This window comes from Ambystoma mexicanum, chromosome 10 (assembly GCF_040938575.1).
Source record: "Ambystoma mexicanum isolate Mex_15411 chromosome 10, UKY_AmexF1_1, whole genome shotgun sequence".
In the NCBI taxonomy this organism is placed as follows: Eukaryota; Metazoa; Chordata; class Amphibia; order Caudata; family Ambystomatidae; genus Ambystoma; species Ambystoma mexicanum.
This window is the reverse complement of record NC_090932.1, coordinates 1,537,039,418-1,537,055,206: the sequence shown is the minus strand read 5'-3', so window position 1 is coordinate 1,537,055,206 and position 15,789 is coordinate 1,537,039,418. Positions and strand designations below refer to the sequence as shown.

The window sequence follows — 15,789 nt, the reverse complement described above, 5'->3', positions numbered from 1 at the left end:
CACTTCTTGTCAATGTCCTGGCTGCACTGCAGAAACAGCTGGTCGTCCTGGTGGAGCATCACTTCACCTGTCCCCAAAGGAGCCCATTTCTTGATGCTGTCCTCGCTCCTGTGCAATCCTCCAATGGCTCTTTGCATTCTCAAGCCTCTCCCATGTTGCCTTGGCAGCGGCCTGCCCAATAAGCTCTCAGGAGGGCGGGGTCACTTGCCAACAGGCCACCTATCATGCTAAGGGAAAGAGCGCACAGGTAGCAGCCTGCTCATTTGCATGTTTACTCCCAGAATCCTATGCATACCTTGCTACTATATTTGCTGTCAGTTTGGTGAGCGCAAGATGATACAGGTGTTCACCTCAACAAATCTCGGCACTGGAATCCAGGCGGTTTTATGAGTTTGACAAAGGATGTTCAGGATGAAGCTTGCTGGGATCACTGCAAGTTAAATGGGAATCCATTCCCGGGGCGCACAGGCCTCTGGGTCAGGTGCTTTAGCTTTGCGCAGTGGCAGTGTCGTAGCTCATGAGGTTTAACCGAGGCGCGATTATTGCTTATTGAAAACTTTACCCAATACCTCGCCATGACAGCTTGAAATATAGCTGGAATTGGTAATTTTTGACAGTCTCTACGGAGGCTGAACCGATTTGTTTGAAAAGAAGACAATGACGCTTTTACTCCACTGGAGAAGACCTAGCAAGAGGGGTCTGTTTTTCGGAACCCATCCCTTCTATTCTTTGTTCTCTCGTGGCCTACCCTCAACAAAGGGGTTTACTTCCAGAAGCTAGCGCATTCGTAAACTCCAAGCGGCGCAGCGAAGTCTATGGAACCGTGACCATGCAGCAGGTGCATTAAGCGCCTCAGTTGTCTCGCTGCCTTCCTGATCTCACGACATGAAAACCATGAGCTTTCAGAACCTAGCAGACAGTGACCTGTCTGCCTTCGATCCTCTTTGCCACATCTGCTCTTGCGAAAGTCATCAGATTGTTGGATGGTTACTCAGGGAGGTCTGGCTGCCACTGAAGCCAACCGCAGCAGAGGGGTCGCTTTACCTTTGGCCTTCGCTCACCATCTCAGTCTTCCCAAGAGAGGCAAAAGGGCATTTCTGTCCCCATGCATTCTATAGACACATATTCACGTGGAGTCAACAACCCGACCTCTCTTGGTGTGACGAATCAACTTCTTGGGCACTAGTGGTCCAGGGAGGAATATCGCTTTCTAGACCATCAATTAGTCCCACACCTCTAGTACACCGGAAGGGGTCCGAACAGTGGACGGAACGTCAGGCTGGTTAGTTGCAACAGAGCGAAAAAACAATTGTGACCCACTGATAAAAGGGACTGTCCAGTCAAGGTTGTATACAAATATCTACTTTAGTATTAATACAACAGACAGTTCTAACACACTACAAAATACAACCCACCCTATAAAGGAAAACAGGGGACAGACAGTTTCACAAAGGAGAGGGATGCACTCTGGATACTGACAGGAGTGTAGTCGGTAAAGCAATCAGTCTGAACTGTTCAAGGTTATTTGGTTGCAGCAGCAAGGGAGCAAGGGGTCGTAAATGTCACTAAGGGCCTTCGGAGAAGGACCAGGGGGACATAACCACAATGTAACTGGTGTTTGAGATGATCTTGGTACTCGACAGCATCGAGTCGCTTCCAGCATGCTTTGTAGCTCCGGCGACAGAGTTCAAGAGGGACGACAGATGCGGATATCAGTTGGCAGGCAGTTTGGTAAGCGAGGCTGGGCGGACGGCTGCAGGCTGCCCTACCCGGCGGCTCGGGGTGAAGAATCGTTGTCTGTGTGCTGGTTGGTGGATCTGGAACGCTGGTCGAGGGTTCTCAGACGGCTTTAGTGACTGCAGCGTGAGAACAGCCACAGTGGTGCAGCCGGTCGCAGTTTGAGAGCTCGACTGCTTCGAAAAAGTCCTTAAAAGATGGACGCTGGTTGATGCTTGTTGTGGCACTCCTCCGAGCTTCTTCTCAATGCTTGGGTCGACGTTTAAGGCGGCCGGCCCAAAGCTGAGAAGAGTGTTTGCCGGCAACGGCCTTGTCCTTTGTTCAGAGACTCTCTGGCACTTCCCACCTAGGAAGCTTGCTGGCTTAACCTAGCAGGGCACGCTGTGTGCTGGCTGGGTACCGGTTCTGGTGCTGCTTGATGGATCCTCTGAGTCGGGTATCTCCCTCTGTTCCCTGGGAGATGTTTTGTGAGGGATTTTGCTTCCCTCTTGTAATCCTGGACTTCCTTCACTGGCGGAAGCTGTGAGGCAGACTGTACCATCACCGAGGGTCCGAATGAGTCCTTCTTCGTACTCCTTTTGAAGTCGTCGGATGATCTGCTTAGTGAGGGGCTCAGCCCTCTTTTAAAGCCAAATGGGCCCCAGTGATTGGAGCATGCTAAGCCTACCTTAAAGACCCAATCCTGGGTCCCCACCAACAATCTTCTGTCATGCGTAAGGTCATGACCAGAGTGCTTTGCAACAGGAAAGGTAAGGGGTGACAACATGTACTACTAAGCCGCACCCATCTTCCTGTCTCCTGTGGATCAAAGTGGCTCTCTGGTTAATTGAGCTCGAGAACAGACTGTCTCCATCAAATCACATATATCTTCCCTCCGAAAGGGGGTGGCCCTGCAGCGGTTGCCTACTGTAAACAGTTGTTCCACACATGACATTCAATGGCCTTCATACAGAGGGGTGGGAGCTAGCTTCAAGCTGACACATTGCATATGAAAAAGGTGTTGGGGTTTCCTGCCCTGTGTTAGTTCGGTGAACAGGCCTCTTCGCAGGCCTGCTTCACTTAACTCTCATCAGTATGCGCTGCCATCAGAGAGAACCTAACAATAGACAGGGCATATCGATGGAGCCTTTGCTATTTTAAGTAGGCTGACCAGGGCCGGAGGAAGGTCTTGCCTTCCCCCTTCAGAGATGCTTTGATGTACCCATGGCTGTCACATTGCAGCTAAATGTGACAGGAGGACCGCACTGGTAGACTGTGTCCCCCAGAGTGCACTTGACTATGTGTTTGTTGTGCAGTGTCCATTGGGAAATGTGTGCGGAATAGCCCCACACATTTCCAGGAGGTTTACCTACCAACATTCCATTTCTTTTTTAAAAGTATCAAACCAGCCCAGGCGGAGCGCACACTCCCCGTGCGGATGGTCTAATTCCTCACTCTTGGTCAGGTTCTTCAATTCCTACCAGTCAAGTGGTCTCTTCTGTCTGTGTCTGCACTTCATTTTCACAGCAAACAGGCATGTCTTTCCCATGGCAACAGTGTCTTCTCCAAGCTGCACACACAGACAGCCGTTTCTCAGGCTAAATGTTCTCTTCTGACCTCAGTGGCAGAGCCACACTAAGCAGATGGCTCTGCAAAGGCCCAGGGGCTACAGCAAAAAGCCTGAACAGGGCAAGGCCGCTTCATTTTTGGCAGTGGAGTGGAAGTAGAATTGCAGGGTCCGCCCTATGAGACAGGGTACAAGACGTGAATTACATAGGACCTTTTCACTTTTCCCAGAGTCCCCTGCAAAATCGGGTCTATTTTCAAGGACAACTGCAATTATCACAAACAGGTAGATATGTGATGGCATGGACATGTATCGAAATTGTAATGGTTTGGTCAACAGTTGGAACGCTCAGAGACAAATTGATTCACTTCTTGTCAATGTCCTGGCTGCACTGCAGAAACAGCTGGTCGTCCTGGTGGAGCATCACTTCACCTGTCCCCAAAGGAGCCCATTTCTCGATGCTGTCCTCGCTCCTGTGCAATCCTCCAATGGCTCTTTGCATTCTCAAGCCTCTCCCATGTTGCCTTGGCAGCGGCCTGCCCAATAATCTCTCAGGAGGGCGGGGTCACTTGCCAACAGGCCACCTATCATGCTAAGGGAAAGAGCGCACAGGTAGCAGCCTGCTCATTTGCATGTTTACTCCCAGAATCCTATGCATACCTTGCTACTATATTTGCTGTCAGTTTGGTGAGCGAAAGATGATACAGGTGTTCACCTCAACAAATCTCGGCACTGGAATCCAGGCGGTTTTATGAGTTTGACAAAGGATGCTCAGGATGAAGCTTGCTGGGATCACTGCAAGTTAAATGGGAATCCATTCCCGGGGCGCACAGGCCTCGGGGTCAGGTGCTTTAGCTTTGCGCAGTGGCAGTATCGTAGCTCATGAGGTTTAACCGAGGCGCGATTATTGCTTATTGAAAACTTTACCCAATACCCCGCCATGACAGCTTGAAATATAGCTGGAATTGGTAATTTTTGACAGTCTCTACGGAGGCTGAACCGATTTGTTTGAAAAGGAGACAATGACGCTTTTACTCCACTGGAGAAGACCTAGCAAGAGGGGTGTGTTTTTCGGAACCCATCCCTTCTATTCTTTGTTCTCTCGTGGCCTACCCTCAACAAAGGGGTTTACTTCCAGAAGCTAGCGCATTCGTAAACTCCAAGCGGCGCAGCGAAGTCTATGGAACCGTGACCATGCAGCAGGTGCATTAAGCGCCTCAGTTGTCTCGCTGCCTTCCTGATCTCACGACATGAAAACCATGAGCTTTCAGAACCTAGCAGACAGTGACCTGTCTGCCTTCGATCCTCTTTGCCACATCTGTTCAACCTCTGCTCTTGCGAAAGTCATCAGATTGTTGGATGGTTTATCAGGGAGGTCTGGCTGCCACTGAAGCCAACCGCAGCAGAGGGGTCGCTTTACCTTTGGCCTTCGCTCACCATCTCAGTCTTCCCAAGAGAGGCAAAAGGGCATTTCTGTCCCCATGCATTCTATAGACACATATTCACGTGGAGTCAACAACCCGACCTCTCTTGGTGTGACGAATCAACTTACGGGGCACTAGTGGTCCATGGAGGAATATCGCTTTCTAGACCATCAATCAGTCCCACACCTCTAGTACACCGGAAGGGGTCCGAACAGTGGACGGAACGTCAGGCTGGTTAGTTGCAACAGAGCGAAAAAACAATTGTGACCCACTGATAAAAGGGACTGTCCAGTCAAGGTTGTATACAAATATCTACTTTAGTATTAATACAACAGACAGTTCTAACACACTACAAAATACAACCCACCCTATAAAGGAAAACAGGGGACAGACAGTTTCACAAAGGAGAGGGATGCACTCTGGATACTGACAGGAGTGTAGTCGGTAAAGCAATCAGTCTGAACTGTTCAAGGTTATTTGGTTGCAGCAGCAAGGGAGCAAGGGGTCGTAAATGTCACTAAGGGCCTTCGGAGAAGGACCAGGGGGACAGAACCACAATGTAACTGGTGTTTGAGATGATCTTGGTACTCAACAGCATCGAGTCGCTTCCAGCATGCTTTGTAGCTCCGGCGACAGAGTTCAAGAGGGACGACAGATGCGGATATCAGTTGTCAGGCAGTTTGGTAAGCGAGGCTGGGCGGACGGCTGCAGGCTGCCCTACCCGGCGGCTCGGGTGAAGAATCGTTGTCTGTGTGCTGGTTGGTGGATCTGGAACGCTGGTCGAGGGTTCTCAGACGGCTTTAGTGACTGCAGCGTGAGAACAGCCACAGTGGTGCAGCCGGTCGCAGTTTGAGAGCTCGACTGCTTCGAAAAAGTCCTTAAAAGATGGACGCTGGTTGATGCTTGTTGTGGCACTCCTCCGAGCTTCTTCTCAATGCTTGGGTCGACGTTTAAGGCGGCCGACCCAAAGCTGAGAAGAGTGTTTGCCGGCAACGGCATTGTCCTTTGTTCAGAGACTCTCTGGCACTTCCCACCTAGGAAGCTTGCTGGCTTAACCTAGCAGGGCACGCTGTGTGCTGGCTGGGTACCGGTTCTGGTGCTGCTTGATGGATCCTCTGAGTCGGGTATCTCCCTCTGTTCCCTGGGAGATGTTTTGGGAGGGATTTTGCTTCCCTCTTGGAAATCCTGGACTTCCTTCACTGGCGGAAGCTGTGAGGCAGACTGTACCATCACCGAGGGTCCGAATGAGTCCTTCTTCGTACTCCTTTTGAAGTCGTCGGATGATCTGCTTAGTGAGGGGCTCAGCCCTCTTTTAAAGCCAAATGGGCCCCAGTGATTGGAGCATGCTAAGCCTACCTTAAAGACCCAATCCTGGGTCCCCACCAACAATCTTCTGTCATGCGTAAGGTCATGACCAGAGTGCTTTGCAAAAGGAAAGGTAAGGGGTGACAACATGTACTACTAAGCCGCACCCATCTTCCTGTCTCCTGTGGATCAAAGTGGCTCTCTGGTTAATTGAGCTCGAGAACAGACTGTCCCCATCAAATCACATATATCTTCCCTCTGAAAGGGGGTGGCCCTGCAGCGGTTGCCTACTGTAAACAGTTGTTCCACACATGACATTCAATGGCCTTCATACAGAGGGGTGGGAGCTAGCTTCAAGCTGACACATTGCATATGAAAAAGGTGTTGGGGTTTCCTGCCCTGTGTTAGTTCTGTGAACAGGCCTCTTCGCAGGCCTGCTTCACTTAACTCTCATCAGTATGCGCTGCCATCAGAGAGAACCTAACAATAGGCAGGGCATATCGATGGAGCCTTTGCTATTTTAAGTAGGCTGACCAGGGCCGGAGGAAGGCGTTGCCTTCCCCCTTCAGAGATGCTTTGATGTATCCCTGGCTGTCACATTGCAGCTAAATGTGACAGGAGGACCGCACCGGTAGACTGTGTCCCCCAGAGTGCACTTGACTATGTTTTTGTTGTGCAGTGTCCATTGGGAAATGTGTGCGGAATAGCCCCACACATTTCCAGGAGGTTTACCTACCAACATTCCATTTCTTTTTTAAAAGTATCAAACCAGCCCAGGCGGAGCGCACACTCCCCGTGCGGATGGTCTAATTCCTCACTCTTGGTCAGGTTCTTCAATTCCTACCAGTCAAGTGGTCTCTTCTGTCTGTGTCTGCACTTCAGTTGCACAGCAAACAGGAATGTCTTTCCCATGGCAACAGTGTCTTCTCCAAGCTGCACACACAGACAGCCGTTTCTCAGGCTAAATGTTCTCTTCTGACCTCAGTGGCAGAGCCACACTAAGCAGATGGCTCTGCAAAGGCCCAGGGGCTACAGCAAAAAGCCTGAACAGGGCAAGGCCGCTTCATTTTTGGCAGTGGAGTGGAAGTAGAATTGCAGGGTCCGCCCTATGAGACAGGGTACAAGACGTGAATTACATAGGACCTTTTCACTTTTCCCAGAGTCCCCTGCAAAATCGGGTCTATTTTCAAGGACAAGTGCAATTATCACAAACAGGTAGGTATGTGATGGCATGGAAATGTATCGAAATTGTAATGGTTTGGTCAACAGTTGGAACGCTCAGAGACAAATTGATTCACTTCTTGTCAATGTCCTGGCTGCACTGCAGAAACAGCTGGTCGTCCTGGTGGAGCATCACTTCACCTGTCCCCAAAGGAGCCCATTTCTCGATGCTGTCCTCGCTCCTGTGCAATCCTCCAATGGCTCTTTGCATTCTCAAGCCTCTCCCATGTTGCCTTGGCAGCGGCCTGCCCAATAATCTCTCAGGAGGGCGGGGTCACTTGCCAACAGGCCACCTATCATGCTAAGGGAAAGAGCGCACAGGTAGCAGCCTGCTCATTTGCATGTTTACTCCCAGAATCCTATGCATACCTTGCTACTATATTTGCTGTCAGTTTGGTGAGCGCAAGATGATACAGGTGTTCACCTCAACAAATCTCGGCACTGGAATCCAGGCGGTTTTATGAGTTTGACAAAGGATGCTCAGGATGAAGCTTGCTGGGATCACTGCAAGTTAAATGGGAATCCATTCCCGGGGCGCACAGGCCTCAGGGTCAGGTGCTTTAGCTTTGCGCAGTGGCAGTATCGTAGCTCATGAGGTTTAACCGAGGCGCGATTATTGCTTATTGAAAACTTTGCCCAATACCCCGCCATGACAGCTTGCAATATAGCTGGAATTGGTAATTTTTGACAGTCTCTACGGAGGCTGAACCGATTTGTTTGAAAAGGAGACAATGACGCTTTTACTCCACTGGAGAAGACCTAGCAAGAGGGGTGTGTTTTTCGGAACCCATCCCTTCTATTCTTTGTTCTCTCGTGGCCTACACTCAACAAAGGGGTTTACTTCCAGAAGCTAGCGCATTCGTAAACTCCAAGCGGCGCAGCGAAGTCTATGGAACCGTGACCATGCAGCAGGTGCATTAAGCGCCTCAGTTGTCTCGCTGCCTTCCTGATCTCACGACATGAAAACCATGAGCTTTCAGAACCTAGCAGACAGTGACCTGTCTGCCTTCGATCCTCTTTGCCACATCTGTTCAACCTCTGCTCTTGCGAAAGTCATCAGATTGTTGGATGGTTACTCAGGGAGGTCTGGCTGCCACTGAAGCCAACCGCAGCAGAGGGGTCGCTTTACCTTTGGCCTTCGCTCACCATCTCAGTCTTCCCAAGAGAGGCAAAAGGGCATTTCTGTCCCCATGCATTCTATAGACACATATTCACGTGGAGTCAACAACCCGACCTCTCTTGGTGTGACGAATCAACTTCCAGGGCACTAGTGGTCCAGGGAGGAATATCGCTTTCTAGACCATCAATCAGTCCCACACCTCTAGTACACCGGAAGGGGTCCGAACAGTGGACGGAACGTCAGGCTGGTTAGTTGCAACAGAGCGAAAAAACAATTGTGACCCACTGATAAAAGGGACTGTCCAGTCAAGGTTGTATACAAATATCTACTTTAGTATTAATACAACAGACAGTTCTAACACACTACAAAATACAACCCACCCTATAAAGGAAACCAGGGGACAGACAGTTTCACAAAGGAGAGGGATGCAGTCTGGATACTGACAGGAGTGTAGTCGGTAAAGCAATCAGTCTGAACTGTTCAAGGTTATTTGGTTGCAGCAGCAAGGGAGCAAGGGGTCGTAAATGTCACTAAGGGCCTTCGGAGAAGGACCAGGGGGACAGAACCACAATGTAACTGGTGTTTGAGATGATCTTGGTACTCGACAGCATCGAGTCGCTTCCAGCATGCTTTGTAGCTCCGGCGACAGAGTTCAAGAGGGACGACAGATGCGGATATCAGTTGGCAAGCAGTTTGGTAAGCGAGGCTGGGCGGACGGCTGCAGGCTGCCCTACCCGGCGGCTCGGGGTGAAGAATCGTTGTCTGTGTGCTGGTTGGTGGATCTGGAACGCTGGTCGAGGGTTTTCAGTCGGCTTTAGTGACTGCAGCGTGAGAACAGCCACAGTGGTGCAGCCGGTCGCAGTTTGAGAGCTCGACTGCTTCGAAAAAGTCCTTAAAAGATGGTCGCTGGTTGATGCTTGTTGTGGCACTCCTCCGAGCTTCTTCTCAATGCTTGGGTCGACGTTTAAGGCAGCCGACCCAAAGCTGAGAAGAGTGTTTGCCGGCAACGGCCTTGTCCTTTGTTCAGAGACTCTCTGGCACTTCCCACCTAGGAAGCTTGCTGGCTTAACCTAGCAGGGCACGCTGTGTGCTGGCTGGGTACCGGTTCTGGTGCTGCTTGATGGATCCTCTGAGTCGGGTATCTTCCTCTGTTCCCTGGGAGATGTTTTGGGAGGTATTTTGCTTCCCTCTTGGAAATCCTGGACTTCCTTCACTGGCGGAAGCAGTGAGGCAGACTGTACCATCACCGAGGGTCCGAATGGGTCCTTCTTCGTACTCCTTTTGAAGTCGTCGGATGATCTGCTTAGTGAGGGGCTCAGCCCTCTTTTAAAGCCAAATGGGCCCCAGTGATTGGAGCATGCTAAGCCTACCTTAAAGACCCAATCCTGGGTCCCCACCAACAATCTTCTGTCATGCGTAAGGTCATGACCAGAGTGCTTTGCAACAGGAAAGGTAGGTGGTGACAACATGTACTCCTAAGCCGCACCCATCTTCCTGTCTCCTGTGGATCAAAGTGGCTCTCTGGTTAATTGAGCTCGAGAACAGACTGTCTCCATCAAATCACATATATCTTCCCTCTGAAAGGGGGTGGCCCTGCAGCGGTTGCCTACTGTAAACAGTTGTTCCACACATGACATTCAATGGCCTTCATACAGAGGGGTGGGAGCTAGCTTCAAGCTGACACATTGCATATGAAAAAGGTGTTGGGGTTTCCTGCCCTGTGTTAGTTCTGTGAACAGGTCTCTTCGCAGGCCTGCTTCACTTAACTCTCATCAGTATGCGCTGCCATCAGAGAGAACCTAACAATAGGCAGGGCATATCGATGGAGCCTTTGCTATTTTAAGTAGGCTAACCAGGGCCGGAGGAAGGCGTTGCCTTCCCCCTTCAGAGATGCTTTGATGTACCCATGGCTGTCACATTGCAGCTAAATGTGACAGGAGGACCGCACCGGTAGACTGTGTCCCCCAGAGTGCACTTGACTATGTGTTTGTTGTGCAGTGTCCATTGGGAAATGTGTGCGGAATAGCCCCACACATTTCCAGGAGGTTTACCTACCAACATTCCATTTCTTTTTTAAAAGTATCAAACCAGCCCAGGCGGAGCGCACACTCCCCGTGCGGATGGTCTAATTCCTCACTCTTGGTCAGGTTCTTCAATTCCTACCAGTCAAGTGGTCTCCTCTGTCTGTGTCTGCACTTCATTTGCACAGCAAACAGGCATGTCTTTCCCATGGCAACAGTGTCTTCTCCAAGCTGCACACACAGACAGCCGTTTCTCAGGCTAAATGTTCTCTTCTGACCTTAGTGGCAGAGCCACACTAAGCAGATGGCTCTGCAAAGGCCCAGGGGCTACAGCAAAAAGCCTGAACAGGGCAAGGCCGCTTCATTTTTGGCAGTGGAGTGGAAGTAGAATTGCAGGGTCCGTCCTATGAGACAGGGTACAAGACGTGAATTACATAGGACCTTTTCACTTTTCCCAGAGTCCCCTGCAAAATCGGGTCTATTTTCAAGGACAAGTGCAATTACCACAAACAGGTAGGTATGTGATGGCATGGAAATGTATCGAAATTGTAATGGTTTGGTCAACAGTTGGAACGCTCAGAGACAAATTGATTCACTTCTTGTCAATGTCCTGGCTGCACTGCAGAAACAGCTGGTCGTCCTGGTGGAGCATCACTTCACCTGTCCCCAAAGGAGCCCATTTCTCGATGCTGTCCTCGCTCCTGTGCAATCCTCCAATGGCTCTTTGCATTCTCAAGCCTCTCCCATGTTGCCTTGGCAGCGGCCTGCCCAATAATCTCTCAGGAGGGCGGGGTCACTTGCCAACAGGCCACCTATCATGCTAAGGGAAAGAGCGCACAGGTAGCAGCCTGCTCATTTGCATGTTTACTCCCAGAATCCAATGCATACCTTGCTACTATATTTGCTGTCAGTTTGGTGAGCGCAATATGATACAGGTGTTCACCTCAACAAATCTCGGCACTGGAATCCAGGCGGTTTTATGAGTTTGACAAAGGATGCTCAGGATGAAGCTTGCTGGGATCACTGCAAGTTAAATGGGAATCCATTCCCGGGGCGCACAGGCCTCTGGGTCAGGTGCTTTAGCTTTGCGCAGTGGCAGTATCGTAGCTCATGAGGTTTAACCGAGGCGCGATTATTGCTTATTGAAAACTTTACCCAATACCCCGCCATGACAGCTTGAAATATAGCTGGAATTGGTAATTTTTGACAGTCTCTACGGAGGCTGAACCGATTTGTTTGAAAAGGAGACAATGACGCTTTTACTCCACTGGAGAAGACCTAGCAAGAGGGGTGTGTTTTTCGGAACCTATCCCTTCTATTCTTTGTTCTCTCGTGGTCTACCCTCAACAAAGGGGTTTACTTCCAGAAGCTAGCGCATTCGTAAACTCCAAGCGGCGCAGCGAAGTCTGGAACCGTGACCATGCAGCAGGTGCATTAAGCGCCTCAGTTGTCTCGCTGCCTTCCTGATCTCACGACATGAAAACCATGAGCTTTCAGAACCTAGCAGACTTCGATCCTCTTTGCCACATCTGTTCAACCTCTGCTCTTGCGAAAGTCATCAGATTGTTGGATGGTTACTCAGGGAGGTCTGGCTGCCACTGAAGCCAACCGCAGCAGAGGGGTCACTTTACCTTTGGCCTTCGCTCACCATCTCAGTCTTCCCAAGAGAGGCAAAAGGGCATTTCTGTCCCCATGCATTCTATAGACACATATTCACGTGGAGTCAACAACCCGACCTCTCTTGGTGTGACGATCAACTTCCGGGGCACTAGTGGTCCAGGGAGGAATATCGCTTTCTAGACCATCAATCAGTCCCACACCTCTAGTACACCGGAAGGGGTCCGAACAGTGGACAGAACGTCAGGCTGGTTAATTGCAACAGAGCGAAAAAACAATTGTGACCCACTGATAAAAGGGACTGTCCAGTCAAGGTTGTATACAAATATCTACTTTAGTATTAATACAACAGACAGTTCTAACACACTACAAAATACAACCCACCCTATAAAGGAAAACAGGGGACAGACAGTTTCACAAAGGAGAGGGATGCACTCTGGATACTGACAGAAGTGTAGTCGGTAAAGCAATCAGTCTGAACTGTTCAAGGTTATTTGGTTGCAGCAGCAAGGGAGCAAGGGGTCGTAAATGTCACTAAGGGCCTTCGGAGAAGGACCAGGGGGACAGAACCACAATGTAACTAGTGTTTGAGATGATCTTGGTACTCGACAGCATCGAGTCGCTTCCAGCATGCTTTGTAGCTCCGGCGACAGAGTTCAAGAGGGACGACAGATGCGGATATCAGTTGGCAGGCAGTTTGGTAAGCGAGGCTGGGCGGACGGCTGCAGGCTGCCCTACCCGGCGGCTCGGGGTGAAGAATCGTTGTCTGTGTGCTGGTTGGTGGATCTGGAACACTGGTCGAGGGTTCTCAGACGGTTTTAGTGACTGCAGCGTGAGAACAGCCACAGTGGTGCAGCCGGTCGCAGTTTGAGAGCTCGACTGCTTCGAAAAAGTCCTTAAAAGATGGACGCTGGTTGATGCTTGTTGTGTCACTCCTCCGAGCTTCTTCTCAATGCTTGGGTCGACGTTTAAGGCGGCCGACCCAAAGCTGAGAAGAGTGTTTGCCGGCAACGGCCTTGTCCTTTGTTCAGAGACTCTCTGGCACTTCCCACCTAGGAAGCTTGCTGGCTTAACCTAGCAGGGCACGCTGTGTGCTGGCTGGGTACCGGTTCTGGTGCTGCTTGATGGATCCTCTGAGTCGGGTATCTCCCTCTGTTCCCTGGGAGATGTTTTGGGAGGGATTTTGCTTCCCTCTTGGAAATCCTGGACTTCCTTCACTGGCGGAAGCTGTGAGGCAGACTGTACCATCACCGAGGGTCCGAATGAGTCCTTCTTCGTACTCCTTTTGAAGTCGTCGGATGATCTGCTTAGTGAGGGGCTCAGCCCTCTTTTAAAGCCAAATGGGCCCCAGTGATTGGAGCATGCTAAGCCTACCTTAAAGACCCAATCCTGGGTCCCCACCAACAATCTTCTGTCATGCGTAAGGTCATGACCAGAGTGCTTTGCAACAGGAAAGGTAAGGGGTGACAACATGTACTACTAAGCCGCACCCATCTTCCTGTCTCCTGTGGATCAAAGTGGCTCTCTGGTTAATTGAGCTCGAGAACAGACTGTCTCCATCAAATCACATATATCTTCCCTCTGAAAGGGGGTGGCCCTGCAGCGGTTGCCTACTGTAAACAGTTGTTCCACACATGACATTCAATGGCCTTCATACAGAGGGGTGGGAGCTAGCTTCAAGCTGACACATTGCATATGAAAAAGGTGTTGGGGTTTCCTGCCCTGTGTTAGTTCTGTGAAAAGGCCTCTTCGCAGGCCTGCTTCACTTAACTCTCATCAGTATGCGCTGCCATCAGAGAGAACCTAACAATAGGCAAGGCATATCGATGGAGCCTTTGCTATTTTAAGTAGGCTGACCAGGGCCGGAGGACTGCGTTGCCTTCCCCCTTCAGAGACGCTTTGATGTACCCATGGCTGTCACATTGCAGCTAAATGTGACAGGAGGACCGCACCGGTAGACTGTGTCCCCCAGAGTGCACTTGACTATGTGTTTGTTGTGCAGTGTCCATTGGGAAATGTGTGCGGAATAGCCCCACACATTTCCAGGAGGTTTACCTACCAACATTCCATTTCTTTTTTAAAAGTATCAAACCAGCCCAGGCGGAGCGCACACTCCCCTTGCGGATGGTCTAATTCCTCACTCTTGGTCAGGTTCTTCAATTCCTACCAGTCAAGTGGTCTCTTCTGTCTGTGTCTGCACTTCATTTGCACAGCAAACAGGCATGTCTTTCCCATGGCAACAGTGTCTTCTCCAAGCTGCACACACAGACAGCCGTTTCTCAGGCTAAATGTTCTCTTCTGACCTCAGTGGCAGAGCCACACTAAGCAGATGGCTCTGCAAAGGCCCAGGGGCTACAGCAAAAAGCCTGAACAGGGCAAGGCCGCTTCATTTTTGGCAGTGGAGTGGAAGTAGAATTGCAGGGTCCGCCCTATGAGACAGGGTACAAGACGTGAATTACATAGGACCTTTTCACTTTTCCCAGAGTCCCCTGCAAAATCGGGTCTATTTTCAAGGACAACTGCAATTATCACAAACAGGTAGATATGTGATGGCATGGACATGTATCGAAATTGTAATGGTTTGGTCAACAGTTGGAACGCTCACAGACAAATTGATTCACTTCTTGTCAATGTCCTGGCTGCACTGCAGAAACAGCTGGTCGTCCTGGTGGAGCATCACTTCACCTGTCCCCAAAGGAGCCAATTTATCGATGCTGTCCTCGCTCCAGTGCAATCCTCCAATGGCTCTTTGCATTCTCAAGCCTCTCCCATGTTGCCTTGGCAGCGGCCTGCCCAATAATCTCTCAGGAGGGCGGGGTCACTTGCCAACAGGCCACCTATCATGCTAAGGGAAAGAGCGCACAGGTAGCAGCCTGCTCATTTGCATGTTTACTCCCAGAATCCTATGCATACCTTGCTACTATATTTGCTGTCAGTTTGGTGAGCGCAAGATGATACAGGTGTTCACCTCAACAAATCTCGGCACTGGAACCCCGGCGGTTTTATGAGTTTGACAAAGGATGCTCAGGATGAAGCTTGCTGGGATCACTGCAAGTTAAATGGGAATCCATTCCCGGGGCGCACAGGCCTCTGGGTCAGGTGCTTTAGCTTTGCGCAGTGGCAGTATCGTAGCTCATGAGGTTTAACCGAGGCGCGATTATTGCTTATTGAAAACTTTACCCAATACCCCGCCATGACAGCTTGAAATATAGCTGGAATTGGTAATTTTTGACAGTCTCTACGGAGGCTGAAACGATTTGTTTGAAAAGGAGACAATGACGCTTTTACTCCACTGGAGAAGACCTAGCAAGAGGGGTGTGTTTTTCGGAACCCATCCCTTCTATTCTTTGTTCTCTCGTGGCCTACCCTCAACAAAGGGGTTTACTTCCAGAAGCTAGCGCATTCGTAAACTCCAAGCGGCGCAGCGAAGTCTATGGAACCGTGACCATGCAGCAGGTGCATTAAGCGCCTCAGTTGTCTCGCTGCCTTCCTGATCTCACGACATGAAAACCATGAGCTTTCAGAACCTAGCAGACAGTGCCTGTCTGCCTTCGATCCTCTTTGCCACATCTGTTCAACCTCTGCTCTTGCGAAAGTCATCAGATTGTTGGATGGTTACTCAGGGAGGTCTGGCTGCCACTGAAGCCAACCGCAGCAGAGGGGTCGCTTTACCTTTGGCCTTCGCTCACCATCTCAGTCTTCCCAAGAGAGGCAAAAGGGCATTTCTGTCCCCATGCATTCTATAGACACATATTCACGTGGAGTCAACAACCCGACCTCTCTTGGTGTGACGAATCA

General features: G+C 50.3%; 5 non-coding genes across 5 annotated transcripts; all 5 read left to right on the top strand.

Moving 5' to 3' along the window:
• Window positions 1–488: 488 nt before the first annotated feature.
• LOC138496683 (U4 spliceosomal RNA) lies at window positions 489–629 on the top strand. The gene has a single exon (XR_011278172.1). It is a non-coding gene; the product is annotated as a U4 spliceosomal RNA (small nuclear RNA).
• A 3,507-nt stretch (window positions 630–4,136) lies between these two features.
• LOC138496608 (U4 spliceosomal RNA) lies at window positions 4,137–4,277 on the top strand. Its single transcript, XR_011278104.1, has one exon. It is a non-coding gene; the product is annotated as a U4 spliceosomal RNA (small nuclear RNA).
• A 3,518-nt stretch (window positions 4,278–7,795) lies between these two features.
• Window positions 7,796–7,936, top strand: LOC138496640 (U4 spliceosomal RNA). Its single transcript, XR_011278133.1, has one exon. It is a non-coding gene; the product is annotated as a U4 spliceosomal RNA (small nuclear RNA).
• A 3,519-nt stretch (window positions 7,937–11,455) lies between these two features.
• LOC138496607 (U4 spliceosomal RNA) lies at window positions 11,456–11,596 on the top strand. The gene has a single exon (XR_011278103.1). It is a non-coding gene; the product is annotated as a U4 spliceosomal RNA (small nuclear RNA).
• A 3,501-nt stretch (window positions 11,597–15,097) lies between these two features.
• On the top strand, window positions 15,098–15,238 carry LOC138496605 (U4 spliceosomal RNA). The gene has a single exon (XR_011278101.1). It is a non-coding gene; the product is annotated as a U4 spliceosomal RNA (small nuclear RNA).
• Window positions 15,239–15,789: the final 551 nt, after the last annotated feature.